General features: G+C 41.3%; 1 long non-coding RNA gene and 6 other non-coding genes across 7 annotated transcripts; 4 read left to right on the top strand and 3 right to left on the bottom strand.

The window, feature by feature from the left end:
• Positions 1-2,979: 2,979 nt before the first annotated feature.
• Positions 2,980-3,051, top strand: trnae-uuc (transfer RNA glutamic acid (anticodon UUC)). The gene has a single exon. It is a non-coding gene; the product is annotated as a tRNA-Glu (tRNA).
• Positions 3,052-3,454: 403 nt separating this feature from the next.
• trnan-guu (transfer RNA asparagine (anticodon GUU)) lies at positions 3,455-3,528 on the bottom strand. The gene has a single exon. It is a non-coding gene; the product is annotated as a tRNA-Asn (tRNA).
• Positions 3,529-4,494: 966 nt separating this feature from the next.
• On the top strand, positions 4,495-5,792 carry LOC116684978 (uncharacterized). Its single transcript, XR_004330879.1, has 3 exons — positions 4,495-4,528; positions 5,085-5,136; positions 5,690-5,792. It is a non-coding gene; the product is annotated as an uncharacterized LOC116684978 (long non-coding RNA).
• Positions 5,793-7,392: 1,600 nt separating this feature from the next.
• On the bottom strand, positions 7,393-7,466 carry trnan-guu (transfer RNA asparagine (anticodon GUU)). Its single transcript has one exon. It is a non-coding gene; the product is annotated as a tRNA-Asn (tRNA).
• A 666-nt stretch (positions 7,467-8,132) lies between these two features.
• On the bottom strand, positions 8,133-8,214 carry trnas-uga (transfer RNA serine (anticodon UGA)). Its single transcript has one exon. It is a non-coding gene; the product is annotated as a tRNA-Ser (tRNA).
• Positions 8,215-8,578: 364 nt separating this feature from the next.
• Positions 8,579-8,650, top strand: trnaq-cug (transfer RNA glutamine (anticodon CUG)). The gene has a single exon. It is a non-coding gene; the product is annotated as a tRNA-Gln (tRNA).
• A 1,493-nt stretch (positions 8,651-10,143) lies between these two features.
• trnaq-uug (transfer RNA glutamine (anticodon UUG)) lies at positions 10,144-10,215 on the top strand. The gene has a single exon. It is a non-coding gene; the product is annotated as a tRNA-Gln (tRNA).
• Positions 10,216-15,920: the final 5,705 nt, after the last annotated feature.

The following is a 15,920-nucleotide window of genomic DNA, read 5'->3' as shown; positions in this document are numbered from 1 at the left end:
TTCTGTGAGGGACAACTCTGTCCGGCTTATTTATGTAGCATGCTATTCCACCAACACTGGCGGTGGGCTCCCGGGGGGTTGTGCCGCTGCTATCGGGTCTGGAGCTTTCCATGTCTCGCTGGAGATCAGATCCCGTTGAGGTCGGCAGCGGAGATTTCTAGCGATGTTTCCCCGCTGGCCGAGCCCCACTGACGGCGGTCCGTCTGCGTCTGCAGCACCTGGAGCTCCAGTGTTTCAGTTTAACTGTTAAAAAGTGTTGAGATAATTAAAAGGTATTTACAGTATTTAGAAGCGGGCTAGATGCTAGTAAGCTTATGCTAGCTTTCATGCTACATAAATAAGCCGGACACAGTTGTCCCTCATCTGGGGATAAAAACCCTGCTGCCCCCTCCCCCCCATCCTGTTGGCTCAGAGCTCCACAGACTAAGTCCACAGGTACAACTTAGTTTTGCACCAAATGTATCGCAAGAAGTGTTGCAAAAGTCGAGGGTGCAGACTCGCCGCTGTGGAAAAGTGACTGAAGTGAATGAAATAATAAAATGAAATAAAGTACAAGTACAGAATTTTTTTCTACAAGCTCTGAAATCATATTCTCTAAGTGCTCACATCACATCTACGCGCTCTCACATTTGCACCATATTTACCTTCATATTCTTTGTTGAACTTTATTGCTTTACAAACACCAAAGCAAGTAAGCGCTGTGACTAACATTACTCTTCTGAAGTGATTTTGGAGAGGGACATCAGGTAGAAATACGTTGGTTGACTAGCATGACACCATTGTATTCATATAATAATCAATCCAGGTTAACGTGAATGACAGTGACTGCATGTTGCTTCCTCTAAATTTCAGGTTGTGGTCGACTAGCGGGGTCAGCTCGTCAGTTTGATAAACTGACCAGACCTGCATGCCTCTTGTTTCTTTGGGCTAGTTGTATTAGCTTTAGCCTGGCTGGTAGCAGCTTACTGCTTGTTTCTTTAAGCTAACTATATAAGCTTTAGCCTGGCTGGTAGCAGCTTTCTGCTTGTTTCTTTAAGCTAACTATTTTAGCTTTAGCCTGGCTGGTAGCAGCTTTCTGCTTGTTTCTTTAAGCTAACTATATTAGCTTTAGACCGGCTGGTAGCAGCTTCCTGCTTGTTTCTTTAAGCTAACTATTTTAGCTTTAGCCTGGCTGGTAGCAGCTTTCTGCTTGTTTCTTTAAGCTAACTATATTAGCTTTAGCCTGACTGGTTGCAGCTTTGTGCGGTGGGAAATGGCCGGGAGACGTTGTGATTATGTTGCATTAATCAGGGGGTTTAGTTTGTATTTGAGGAGAACATAAAACCCCAACTACTGTAGCGTCACTCACTACCCATCAAATACTATGACATCACTGTGTCAGAGGCAGCTGTTGCCAGCTGTAGGCTACTTTTCTACACACGAAGAGCCTCACTTCCCATACCAAACCCCGTCGGACTAACGTCACATCCACACGTTGCCCACATGGCTACCTGTCTTAAAGGGGAACGTCGGATGGTAATAATCATGTAAAGGAGAAACGGTGAAAGGTTACTTTTCTATCAAGCAGCAAAAAAGTATTAACGTCAACATCGTAACGTCCTGCAATGTGACTTTTGCGCATGCGCACATCGCGATGTCAATGCTAAAACACAATATTGTTCAGCCCTAACTGACGGTATACTTCAGTAAGCTAGTTTGCCACTTTTATCTTGGGTAATGCCACATGTAAGTATATCTTAGTTTATTTAGATACCCAACATAGGTTATACTACGTACACTGTATAACAATACATTACGTTTCTTTATTTCATCTTACATTTTTGCTAGCCTGTTGTGTAGTTATATTGTTTTACAATTATCTTTGTTTAATATCTGTGACTCATTACTATCTAAGTAACTGGTCATTGTGTTTTCTCCCAGTTTCACCCTTTGTTACTCAAATAAACGTGTTACAATGATCCCAGTCGCCAGTGCTTGATGGTGGAAGGTGTTTAGCTGCTGGTCAGATTGCACAGCGTTACGTACGTGAAGGACAAGACATATTTCATGGTAAGTATTTCCAGGTAATCTCTGCACCTCTAATCGCTGCACCTCTGTTATTCTAATATTACCATGTAATAAAATTGAAACAGGCAGTTTTGCATTTTCCATCACTGATTCTTGGATGTTTGACAGTAACTACCAGAAGCATTTCCAGGTAATCACTACACCTCTGTTTTTGTATTTTTACCATGTAATTAAATCGAAACAGGCAGTTTTGCATTTTGCACCACTGTCTTCTAAATCTCTAACCATGCGCCATTTCTTGCCTAAAACAATATAACCAACAATATGTTAAATTAAATTTGATAGATGTAACTCCCTGATGGTCTAATGGCTAGGATTTGGCGCCCTCACCGCCGTGGCCCGGGTTCAATTCCCAGTCAGAGAATGGTCAGGACTTGACAGATACAGATTTAAAAGAGTACGTTTTTGGTTGATTTGTCAAATTCTTCCTCATTAGTTTAACGTTTTAAAGAGTACCATTTCCTTTAAAGCAGACCCCCGACAGTGGATGTATCCTTTTGTCATCATTGATGGGTCATAAACACTTCATCTGCCTCCATCTCAATAACAATTCAAGCAGTAACTAAACCCCTAACCAACATTTTTAACTGAAAACCAATGTATGTGAGTGTCAAGTAATGTTATTGTTGGATTCAGGTCCAAATTTTGACATTTTAGCGCAATGCAAAGGTGCATAACAGATTTTTTTTCTACATACCTGGAGCGATGCAAAGCAGGGGTGGCCAACTAGTCAAGGAACAGCAAGAGACTTGGTATTTAAGAATACAAACTGACTATGTGACAGATGTGTAATCTGTCATGGCCTTCCTTCTGAAGCTCTAGCCAGGCGCCACTCCTCGCCTAAAACAATGAGTCATTCCAGTAAGTGAAAAGAAAACTCACATCTACAAAGATAAATTTGAAAGATGTGACTCCCTGATGGTCTAGTGGCTAGGATTCGGCGCTTTCACCGCCGCGGCCCGGGTTCGATTCCCAGTCAGGGAATGGTCAGGACTTGAGAGACTCAGGTGTGATGTTTGAAAGAATAAGGACTTGATTTTCATCTGTCAAATTCTTCCTCATTAGTTTAAATGAACTGACAACATCAGTTATATGACTTACAGTTCTCAAAGACGCACACAATCTCAACTGGTTATCCTTTAGACACCTAGTCTCTTTTTCTTTTCTCTCACTTTTTGTCTCAGTCTGGCCTTATGTGTTTGCTTGTATTAGATCAAGTGACCTGCATACCAATGACCGTAAAGATTAATATGTACAGTACATGGTTTTCAGAAATGTACCTTTAGATAAAGGTAAGGCCACTTGGGTTATCTTAGGGCTGCTCTATATTCATCTGCAGAATGATAAACCCTAGAGTAGGCTTACTCCAGGTTATTTAAGCATCAAACGTCCCTGGGTGGACTTGAACCACCATCCTTTCGGTTAACAGCCGACTGCGCTGACCTATTGCGCCACAGAGACTGCGCCTGTCTGGTGTTTTATAAGTGGGAACTCGATTTTTAAGCCACAAGCATTTGCTTTATGGCTTTTTGAGGTTGAGCTGCACATGTATGCTTATCAGGCTATTTTCCTGTTACTCAGAAATTGGGGGAAGCTGACTCATGCGGAAATGTAGAAGCTGGACGTGCATTGTACTGTTCTTACATGTCAACTGGATTCTGACTTTGAATTCAAATATTTGGCATCCAAGAAAATTTGGGAACTGATGATGTATCAGTCATTGTGCTGGTGGTTTCTTGGTCACAGCAACAAGCTGGATCATACAGTTACACGCCATGTATCACAAAACTGTTGGGTGGGGCCTTATGTATTTGCTTGGATTACATCAAGTGACCTGCATACCAGAATCAGAATCAGAATCAGCTTTATTCGCCAGGTATGAGGACACATACGAGGAATTTGTCTTTGGAGCAGTGTTGCTCACACTGTGCTTACACACAAAACACAAAACAACCGAAACAAAAAAATATACACACTAGTCTATACACACAATATATACATACTCTAAACAGAACAATACAGAGGCCGTCAGAGATGGCAAAAGTACTCACTGCCCGTGCTCAAGTAGAAGAACAGATAATTGTGTTAACAAATACTCTAGTAAAAGTAGAAGTATTGATTTAACTTCTTTACTTATGTTGTTTTTGTACAGACTTAACAACTTTTAAGGCTATTGTCACCGTTTTGACAGAGCCCTGCTCCCAGTCTCTATGCTAAGCTAAACTTGCTGCTGGCTGTAGCCCTTATTTTATCATTATCATTACTTTAATCCTGGTTTTAAGTACATCATGTTTGGTGCAGCCCAAGTTAACTTTAGCATTGTATATTAACGTTGTCCCCATCTCAAAATAAAGTTTTCCAATGGGTATTTGTTCCAGTATGGGAATGTAGGCCATCACTTTGTGCCAGAGTCTCGGCCAGAACATCGGCATGAGGTGGAACAATGTACGCAACTCTGCAGGTAAAAGATAACATGAAACCTTGATAATGCAGGGGGGCGATAGAGAGATCTAATAAACCAGGCGCTTAACTGAATAAATGATCAAAGCAAGATCAGTGTGGGAAGGATTGAGAGGAGGAGGGATGGTTTTGAGGGGGGGTGTTGGAGAGAGAGTTGGGTGTTGTATCCGTGTCCATCAGTTCTCTTCTGTCATTAGACTCTTCTATTGGGTGACAAGTCACCTGTGTCCAAGAAGGAGGGGGCGGTGGTTAGAACATTGCTGCCACTGAACACTGGGCTCTGACTAATGTTGAAGAGCCATTATGCCTATTATTTAACGTCAGGACAAGAGCTCAGTGCACACACTATAGGCTCTCCATGCCTCTGTCACTAGGTGCCAGTTCTATGGAAAGTCTATTCTTCTTTGCTGATCATAACTCTCGCTGCAGCACGTGAAGTGTTATATCTTGGGTTGTAAATGCCAATTAACACATTATGTTTTTCCTTTCCTTTCCTTTCCTTTGAGTCACCTTTTCCCACTCATCTATGCTCTTCTTCCTCCTTGTCTTCATTACAGGGGACTGCAGGTGCCCAGATGCTTAGCTGGGCTGCATCATGGAAGACACAGGGTAAAAATTCACATCATAGCACACTGATGTGAACAACAAAAACAAAACACAACAGACCTGTAAAAGTAATCTCTTCTCTGTTTGTTGACAAAATTAAACAGCAAGACTGTTTTCTTGTCGCTGCAATTTGTTCTGTTCATTTTGCTTAATTAGACAATTAAACACCGGTAACAGAGGGATGCTTTGACTTTTACTCACAATCTCAATCACAGCTTGTATTTGATGCGTTGAAACATCAGACACCAGCATGCCCACCACCTTGAAAGAATTACAAAATTAATAATTAAAAGTATTTACTACACAGAATGTGATTTTTTTAATGTGATTTGGCTCTCCTAAACAGAGGGAACCATACAGATTTGAATTATTCATATGAGTTATATCCTACTACAGATGGTAACATTTATGTCAGATTGCAAAGTGGTGGCACAGACACCCACGTTCCTTACTGGCAGAAAAGTATTGAGCCGTTTTTAATTTTTTTGTCATGTCCTGGTCTCGATCTGTGTGTGTGCGTGCGTGTGTGTGTGCGCGCGTGCGTGTGCGAATGCAGATACTATCTACCCAGAAAGTTTTCTCGCTGCAGCGTTGATGAGTACATCCAGTTCTTGCTCCAGGGGGGCGGGAGCTGCCTCTTCAATAAGCCGAACAAGGTGAGGGCCATGTGGGGCCTCTGAGCATCATTCATAGACTAATTAATTATTCTCAAGTCAAATGTTTATTGGAAAACACATACTAACATGAACATAGAAGGGCCATGTCGGGCCTCTGAGCATCACTTATAGACCAAGTAATTATTCTCAAGTCAATCTTTTTATTGGAAAACAGATACTTACATGACCATAGAATATTTTTAGTTTTCTCCTTTTAAGAAATGCATATTAGTATCTCCATACTTCCAGCCAACAATCTCCTATATTACTGACACATTTCATCTCTCCTCCATCTGTACAGGCTTAGCAATATACTTAAAATATAAAAGTAAAAGTAGCCTTATGAATGACAAAGCTCCCTGGACCAGACACATGTTACTAGAGAGCACACTGAGAAACTACAGTAGACATGGAGAAAAGACTCTTTGTTCTTTATTCTTTATATGCCATTGCCTACATTTTAAATGGCCGTCTGCCAATAGGCCTAAAACATATATAAACATATAGCCTATATATATTGACAGAGACTGGGACTCCAGGTTAATAAGATTCTGACCGAGTAGCAAGATATGAATTCAAGTGTGATTTTGTGAGAAGTCTGTGTATGTTCCAATTTAATTAGATTAAATTTTGTAATGGTAACTCCAGGGAAATTATTTGAAATTTAGTGAGGACTAGATTAGAACTGGATTTAAAGCTAATTGTGGTTTCCAACTTCGGCCCAGGTGTGTCTGTTAAAACACAGACGGAGACAACTTCTCTCTGTTGATTTATTACAATCAATCATCAGTATAAACATGGGGGGGGGGGCAGCTCTGCTATGAATGTGTGTGTGGTAATAAATGAAATAAACAACATTGTAAAGGCTACCATACACAATGTATAGGAATCATATATGCTAGTAAATAATAACAATAAACCAACTACTAATTACATTATCTTAATGAGCAAGGACGTTCAACAATCGCCATTATATCGAATCAACAGCCAGGTGTAACCTAGCCAACAGTAGAAGAACGTAAACAAGCTAACTTTTAAATGTACCAGAACTACAGACCAACACAACAACAGGCTTACATGAACTGACAACATCAGTTATATGACTTACAGTTCTCAAAGACGCACACACATTCTCAGCTGGTTATCCTCCAGACAGCTCGTCTCTTTTTCTTTTCTCTCATTTTTGTCTCCGTGTGCCGTGCGCGCCTGCTCGTGGTGTGAGGCGCATGTCCGCGCTATTCTCCGACATGGACTCCAAATCACACCTGATAGACAACCTTTAGTACAAAACTAAAGTAACAAGCCAATTTTGTAAAATGTAGGGAGTAGAAAGTACCGATATTCGAGTAGAAGTAAAAAGTCGCCCAAAAAATAAATAGTAAAGTAAAAATACCTGAAAATTCAACTGGAGTACAGTAATGAAGTATTTGTGTTTTGTTAGTTCCCATCTCTGATGACCGTAAAGATTAATATTTACATGGTTTGCAGAACTGTACCTTCTAATAGAGGTAAGGACACTTGGGTTATCTTTGGGCTGCTCTATGGTCTTCTGCAGAAGGATAAATCCCAGAGTTGGCTCACTCCAGGTTATTTAAGCAACAAACGTCCCTGGGTGGACTTGAACCACCATCCTTTCGGTTAACAGCCGACTGCGCTGACCTATTGCGCCACAGAGACTGCACCTCCCTGATATTTTATGAGCGGGAGCTCGATCTTTAAGCCACAAGCATTTGCTTTATGGCTTTTTGAGGTTGCGCTTCACAGGTATGCTTATCAGGCTATTTTCCTGTTACTCAGAAATTGGAGAAGCTGCCTCTGTGGTCTTCTGCAGAAGGATAAATCCCAGAGTTGGATCCCTCCAGGGAGCTCGATCTTTAAGTCACAAGCATTTGCTTTATGTGAGCTTTGCTAACTGTGAGAAACTGTCACAAACGCCGATGCATGGTGATGCAGCGGCGTCTAGAAGCTGAGGAGACAGGCTTAATTGCGGGTGGTGGAACATGTCTATGTCTGTGGATCCTCATGGAGGCAGCTTAATTGATTGTTATGTTCCCTTATTTGTGCGATATAACAGAGATCTAATGTTTTATCAAACCGGGTTGGGAGAGTAACATTTCTGGTTACTTCTTGACAAATACAGCAAGTAACGTCACTCAAAGAAAGTTACTGGCTGGGAACCAAAGCCATATCAACTGCAACACATTTGGGCATTGAGAATGAAAATAAATGCTCAGAGATGCATCAGTGGCTTCCAGTAACTATTTGATATTATAGTATTGTCCATGAAGGTACATCTGCCATTTGTTATAATGAGATGTGTGACCACAATTAAAGAGCGCCTCTCGTTGTTGGCAGGATTCGAACCTGCGAGGGGAGACCCCAATGGATTTCAAGTCCATCGCCTTAACCACTCGGCCACAACAACCTGAAAAACAGTGTAATACTGATTTGCACTAATATTTACACTGACTCACGAAAAAAACACGAGTAAAATTAAAAAACACTGCATAAACTTTGCTACCGTGTGTTTATTTAAATATGGGTAGACTTTACATGTAGGTGTATACTTTACTGCAAATTAAACTGAGATGTCAGGGTTTCAATCTCCACCCCTGAAAAGTGCTGCTTCTAAGCCGGATTACGTCCGGCCATGTCGTAAATAGTAGGGGCGAGGACTCAAAACCGAGAATATATTGGGGCGTGATATTTTAATTGTTGTGATTGTTGTGTGCCTTTAATATCACACATGTAGATATAATGAAAGAAACTGCCTAGCAAACTCTTTCGAAGGTTCCATGGTGTAATGGTTAGCACTCTGGACTCTGAATCCAGCGATCTGAGTTCAAATCTCGGTGGAACCTGGTTTTAAGCCACAGCACAGGTGAAAACATTCAACCTTTCAACTTTCCACATCTAGTTTAAAGTAAGCTTATGTTGGTGGGGGCATGTTGAGGAGTCACCTGGTTGTTAATGTAATCAGAAGGAGCTCCAAACTTGACAGTATTGACTGGAAGTGATAGGCTTTGAGTTACATGGGGGATACACACTTTGTATTCAGTCTCATAATCACCATAAAAATAAGCTATCACTGAAATTTGAACTTGTGTTGCTGCAGTCAGAGTATACAGTGTTCATCCTGAATGGGCCAGTATAGTGCATCAGAATTGCTTGTTGAATGGTCTATTAGCTTTGGAACCCCCCTTTCCCCACAGCTTTCAATTGTCAGATATGGGTGGGGGAGTGGGCACTGTGTCAAACCCTTTCTGTGTAAAAAACTAAAGAAGTCTCTTGGATGAGAGACAAAACTTCTGCGGAGGACCTTTTACCAAGTCCAATGTCCCTTGGCCTAGTTGTGCACTTTTGGGGTAATAGCATGGATCAGGAACCAAAACGGACACATCTGGACTCATTGTGGGAATTGTACGGCAATATATGACACTTTTAGACCATGAAGACAGTTATCAGTTTATTTCCCATCTGGCAGGTTTATTCGTGGACTCAGTTGGACATTTTGAAGATAATTGCACAATGTGACCCAATTGTCAGTCTATTTCCCATCTGGCAGGGACATTTCTGGATTCAGGTGGACATTGTGGACAGAAACATTGGTGGATCTTGATTCCCACCATAGGATTTGGCCTGTATTGCACATTCCCTTCACATCACGCGCAATGCCATGCCATTGTCAAGCACATTGCCACAATGGTGACTTTCTTCCATGTCTCCATGAACACCCATATATTTGGACTGACAGTTGAGAAACCTTCCCTTGTTAACTATGACATGGATGACTGAGAACCTACAATAGAGTGACATGTTTAATTCACTATCTTATAATTTTTTAAACAGGTCCTACTGAACATCTGTTGGATCAGTCAGGATGGCCGAGCGGTCCAAGGCGCTGCGTTCAGGTTGCAGTCTCCACTGGAGGCGTGGGTTAAAATCCCACTTCTGACAACCAGTGTTTTCATCTGGAACTAATGTCTGACACATGATATCGTGATTAAAGAATTTATCAGTTCTTTGTATGTAAGAGGACATGAATGTGCCCAAGAAACGCAATTGCAAGTGCAGCGTTTTGTGAGAATCTTTATTGTCAACAGATGTAAAGTTACCATGTGTTTGTACACAGTAGACATAGTTACTGCTGTATTCACTGTCTGTGGCAAGTCCTTCAAAACCTGTTCTTGACTTGCCTTTCCCACATCCTCTGAACGCTTAGCTAACTAAATGACTTAAGTTGGCAAGCAATTGTTGCTTTTTCATCTTCATTGTCACTGTTGTGTGCCTTCAATAGCATACATGTGGATATTATGAAAGAAACTTCCAGGCAAACCCTTGCAACACTTTTAAGGGTTCCATGGTGTAATGGTTAGCACTCTGGACTTTGACTCCAGCGATCTGAGTTCAAATCTCAGTGGAACCTGATTTTAAGTTGCATGTATGCATTGGCTTAAGTTAAGTGTAGTATTTTGTTTGTTTTGTAGTATCTTGTTTGTGTTGTAGTATCTATAGAGATTTGTGGTGTAGTATGGAACCATTGTCCTGTCTTTTATGTATTATGAAACTTATTGCCGCCGGTCTTGGCAGGACTCCCTGGAAGAAGAGTTACTGTAGCTCAATGGGATTGTTCCTGGTTAAATAAAGGTTAAATAAAAATAAAATGAATCTGTAATATGTCCAAACATTCCTCTCTTCATTACCGACATACTGGAAGTCGGCCATGTTTAATTGGATGCTCTCCAGTTATTGCTGTTTGGTAGATTGACATTATATTTTCCTACTTTGGGGACTTTTCATTTCATATTCTTTGTCTGACATTTTCTATTCCCTGTTTGTTTTTTCTGTGACTGCATGTGGTTTTAAATCTGTTGGAGTTTCTTCAGACTAAAGCAAAGACACTGATGATGTCATCCAAAAGAAACATAAAGGACAGCAACCTGTTTCCAGAGGACACTAAAGAATGACGGAGCAGCAGGAAACAGAGCAGCTCAAATAGCAAACAGCTGATTTATTCATCTGACTCGTAGGATAACGCCAATGATTGACTTGTTTTAAATGTCTGGGAATGTGGAACAGCTCCATGCTGACTACCTGAAATAAAACAAGGCCACATGCTGATTATTGGGGACTTGATTTGATGGATTTATTCTTCCTGTTGTGTCTCTGTTTAAACTCCTAATTTAAAGGTAAAGTCAGTGTCCACTAAAAGTTGTGTTGTTGCTGCTGACAGACTAAGATTATTATTCTAAGTGTGTGATAACATTATGGGATGGATCCCTTCAGAGATAGACCTTTTAGTTAAAGAGGAACATCCTTTTAGTTTAGATCCTTTAGTTTCCAACCAGACCAGAGTGGTGATTGTAGGAACAGTGGAAAGATGAACCAAGACGGCTTTTCATATATAATTTTTTTTGCCAGACTATGGATTGATTCATGAAATGCCTGTTATTAATAAGTAGTCATTCCCATATGGTCCAGCGGTTAGGATTCCTTGTTTTCATCAAGGTTGCCTGGGTTCAACTCCCGGTACGGAAATTGGAATATAGCTGGCAGAAGGTCTGCAGAAAGATCTGTATGATCTCTGACATTTGTCCGGTATTAGATAAGAGCTGTAGTTACGTACGTATCCTACACTGTTAGACTTTGCTGTAACTTCTACAGTTACCACAAAATGTCCAGTAAAATACCATAACTTTATTTTCTGGTTCATTACTGTAATAAACATTGCATTATGGGTATTAACATTTAATTTACAGTGATTTACTGTACATTTTGAATTTGCGGTACACTGTTCAACTTTACTGCATTTCTACAGTTACTTACCATAAAATGCCCAGTAAAATACCATTATTTTCTGTTCCGGTTTATAACTGTATTATGCATTGCATTGTGCGTGGTAACATTTAATTTACAGTGATTTACTGTATTTTTTTGACTTTGCGGTAGTCTGCTGTAAAGCAACAGCAGTAATGCTACTGTAGTTGAATAAGACAGACTTAAATAAAATTGTTAGTTTATGTTATAGAAGCATGGAAATTAAATATCTCTATAAAGTTAAATTATTTAATTTTATAGAGATATTTTACATTTGATTTATTATGCTTTTGGCAGTGAAGGTAATTTAAAAGTGTGGCATGCTTTTCAGCATTGTAAATAACTTATTGAGAGTTGTAGAGACAAACAAGAAGGGATTACGGATATAATGCTTGACCGCCATATTTGACCTCTGACCTCACGACTTGTAAAGAATAGCGGGTAGATACTTCAAAGGTGTTGAAAGAAGTAGCGGATATCAAAGGAGGACCGCTTTGGTCCGCGCGCACCAGAGTCCGGTCACACACACTACTCAGAGAGAGCTGGAGCAGCGTTAAGGTAAGATCAATCTTTGCTAATTCTGTGACATTAAAATCTCTGCTGATAAGCCTTCGCAAGCGGCGACGTTAGTTTACCGACCAGTGTCATAGCTAGGCTAGAGCTAGCTGTTAACTAGCTCCCCCCGAAGGAAAACGTAGTCTCGCTCCAGCCTAACATTTTCCCCGTGGTCATGATTAGCTAGCAATAATTACGACGTTCTGTAAAGCTAACACAACTCGGTTTACATGCGCTGTTCGTTGCCTGAAATTGCCTGAAATACAATGTAACCCATATTCTGGAAGTTTAAGGTCGGTTGCTGCTAGTTTTTGAGCTAGCTGTTGCTGCATTTTGGCTAACATTACCTCCGGTTGATGCTAACGTTATGTTCCCGATTCTGTTGGTTGGTTTGTCAGTGTTTTAGAATGATTAAGCAAAACTTATTACAGCTATGTTATAGGCCTAGCATAGGCTACGCGGTTATATTAGTGGAGGTAAAGTTAACATTAAATCGTTACCTTTACATTTTGCCAATCTAGCTAGTTAACATTTAGGCTATGTATTTTTAAAAAAATACCCATTTATATGTCGGGTGACAGGAAAAGTGTCTTTAAGTAACGTTAATGTGGTGGATGGAAAGGGAAAAATGTATCTTTGTTGTTTTTTTTAGCTAAAAAAAGACGTGTGGTAAATTTAATTCAATGTTACCCACATTTAGCTCTAGTTTTGGTGGAAAATTCAGTGTCTCCAGCATTTATGGAGAGCAGTTTTTGGCCTTGGCTTCAGGGTTTGGCCACTTAAAACCATCGTGATGTCCAGCAAAGATTTTCCCCAGTGCCTTACTTTGCAGTAGTATTACTGCTTTCTGTAATGTGATATTTCATATTGTTCATCCTTTTTAGTGTATGAGACCTAAGCTAAAGAGTGTGTAACTCAAAGAACATGGTGTTAGGAGTTGAGTCTATAGCTACCATGGTTTATGGGGGAAAGGAAAAGTAAAATTTAAAATGTATTGTCCTATCCTCTTAAACCTTTTTTTTTACTTTGAAAGATTGTTTTAACAAGTTATTAAGGACTCTTTATAATGACATAGTGATTAACTTTTAATACATCACATAACATTCTGGTTTACTCTAACATATAAGAGTTACCTACATTATACTGGTTACCTGCATACTAATGCATGCTATGAATTTTTTTATCTTGTTGTAATTGTGTTAAATATACATTTCATCGTTACAAATGTAGAACAAAACCAGGGACTAGAACTACTGAGAGACGGGAGGAAGAGAAAGCTGGAAGAAGGTCTGACCCCATGACCCACAGGAGCACATGATCCCTTTCACAATCTATCATCATACAACAAAAAGTATGTAAAGGTGTTACGTTTGGAACCTGTGTGCTCCAGAATAATGAATATTCTGTAGACATGTGAAAAAACATCAGCACATGGCAAACTATAGGTTTGCACGTGGAAATGAGCAATGTTCCACTTTCTTTAAACATTTTGCTGCATTTAAATCCCACATGCACAGGAACCACAAACACAGACACACATATTTAGTTAAAGTTTTCTTTTTGTATAAGTTCTGGCTGCCAACCAGACGCTGGGCGACCAGGCCGCCAACCTGACGCTGGGCGACCAGGCCGCCAACCAGACGCTGGCGCCAGGCCGCCAACCAGACGCTGGGCGACCAGGCCGCCAACCTGACGCTGGGCGACCAGGCCGCCAACCAGACGCTGGGCGACCAGGCCGCCAACCAGACGCTGGGCGACCAGGCCGCCAACCTGACGCTGTGGCGACCAGGCGCCAACCAGACGCTGGCGACCAGGCCGCCAACATGACGCTGGGCGACCAGGCCGCCCAACCAGACGCCTGTTACCTTGTCAACCTGATGCGCCTTTGACATGTTTCGGCATGTACCTACTTATATCTGTGGTGATATTAAACTGAACTGATTTCACCATACTTCTCTGATCAATTCTAAGCAATGAATGATTTCATCTGCCAGGAAGCACAACGGTTTCTTTTTGCCATTACTTTATGCATGCCTCCAAACAAAAATATTGCACGAAAAGTGATCACTTCGGGGTCAACACGGTTGCAGTTTAGATTAACTACAACAGTCAGCATGGCAAGTACCCACTAGTAGGCTTGAGTCTATTTTAGTTTAAAACTCGTTTTTTCCTTTTGTCTTGGGGTAAAATTTGACTTAAGTTTCGTTATCAGAAATGAGTTTCTATTAACCAAAAGTAACATGGTGGTTATCATGGTCTTTGCTAGTAAAATTACTGATTTCATTGAATTTAGGGTTTTAAATACATAGTGTTCGGTTTTTCCTAGGTCCATTTTGACCTGGTGGTCCAATGGAGCACTATTGTGCTTTACAGCAGATGAGTACATGTAAAGACCCACTAAAACACCCTCACACATACACGGCCCCCACAAACACACAATCGTACAACCAGCAGCTGCAATCTACCTCCTGTAATGGTAACATTGTGCTATCCAACACATGGAAATGCACACAGTACCAGAGACCTGCAAAGATCACATTGTGCTCTCCTGCATAAAAATGCGTGTGCACACACACCTGGGGAAAGGTTATAAATTGTGCTTTTCAGCAGATGGAGACATCAGTCCCTCCAGAATTTTTTGGTCTTTTTTGCAAGTATTGCAGTCCAAAATGCCAGATTTTTGCGGGAGCTTTGTAAAGAATGGGAAAGGTCATGTTTTTGATTACAAATTCCAGCACAGTTCTAAAATTATTCTTTAAAAATATGTTCATTTACCATTCAAAAACAAAAGTACAATCATGAAACACATACTACTTAGATAGAACGAACTTGTTCAGGTGGCAATGAAAGAATCCCAGAGACGTGGACCCTCTGGCACAGCGATACTTGGTCAGGACCGCACCCCCCTTCTTGATAGTCCTCGTCTCTATATAAAGCTGCACACCAGGCCGGTCCTGATGCACTTGACGTGTTGTTGCTGCACACGCCAGATGTGCTCCATAAGCCCTGGTCCAACAGTGGCACCCCCATGAGGTCCCTCTTGTTTCCCCCTCCCAGCTCCTGCAGCAGCCGCTCAATGATGGTGATGGTGGCCTCCTCACCGCGTGTCCTCCTGCGACAGTACTGGCTCAGCTCCTTCTTACTGATCTTTGCATCCACCACATGATCAGTCATGGTTGGCACACCCTCCTGCCTGAGCTGCTCTGTGTTTGGCCGCCGCGACAGAGAGAGTTCCCCTGCATCCAACTTAAACATGCAGGCAGAGAGACAGCTCATGAAGGTGGGGTAGAGGGAATGAGCGTCAGTGGAACACCAGACAGCCAGCCTTCGCATGAAGTGCCAGATGTCCAGCCGTATGTGGAGGTCTGGCCACTCCCCAAACCTTGTCTGCAGCTTGCTGGACCGCTCACTGATGCAGCAGCCACAGTCCACATACAGCAGCAGTGGGGGTGCAATAGCTGACTGATGATGTATCAGGCTTTTTGCTGGTGGTTTCTTGGTCACAGCAACAAGCTTGATCATTGACATACAGTTGCACGCCACCTATCACTAAACTGTTTGGTGGGGCCTTATGTATTTGCTTGTATTACATCAAGTGACCTGCATACCAATGACCGTAAAGATTAATATGTACATGGTTTGCAGAACTGTACCTTCTGATAGACATAAGGCCACTTGGGTTATCTTCAGGCTGCTCTATGGTCTTCTGCAGAAGGATAAATCCCAGAGTTGGCTCACCCAGATTATTTAAGCAACAAA

This window comes from Etheostoma spectabile, unplaced genomic scaffold, assembly GCF_008692095.1.
Source record: "Etheostoma spectabile isolate EspeVRDwgs_2016 unplaced genomic scaffold, UIUC_Espe_1.0 scaffold00569432, whole genome shotgun sequence".
Lineage (NCBI taxonomy): Eukaryota > Metazoa > Chordata > Actinopteri > Perciformes > Percidae > Etheostoma > Etheostoma spectabile.
This window is presented reverse-complemented; position numbering and strand designations above follow the sequence as displayed.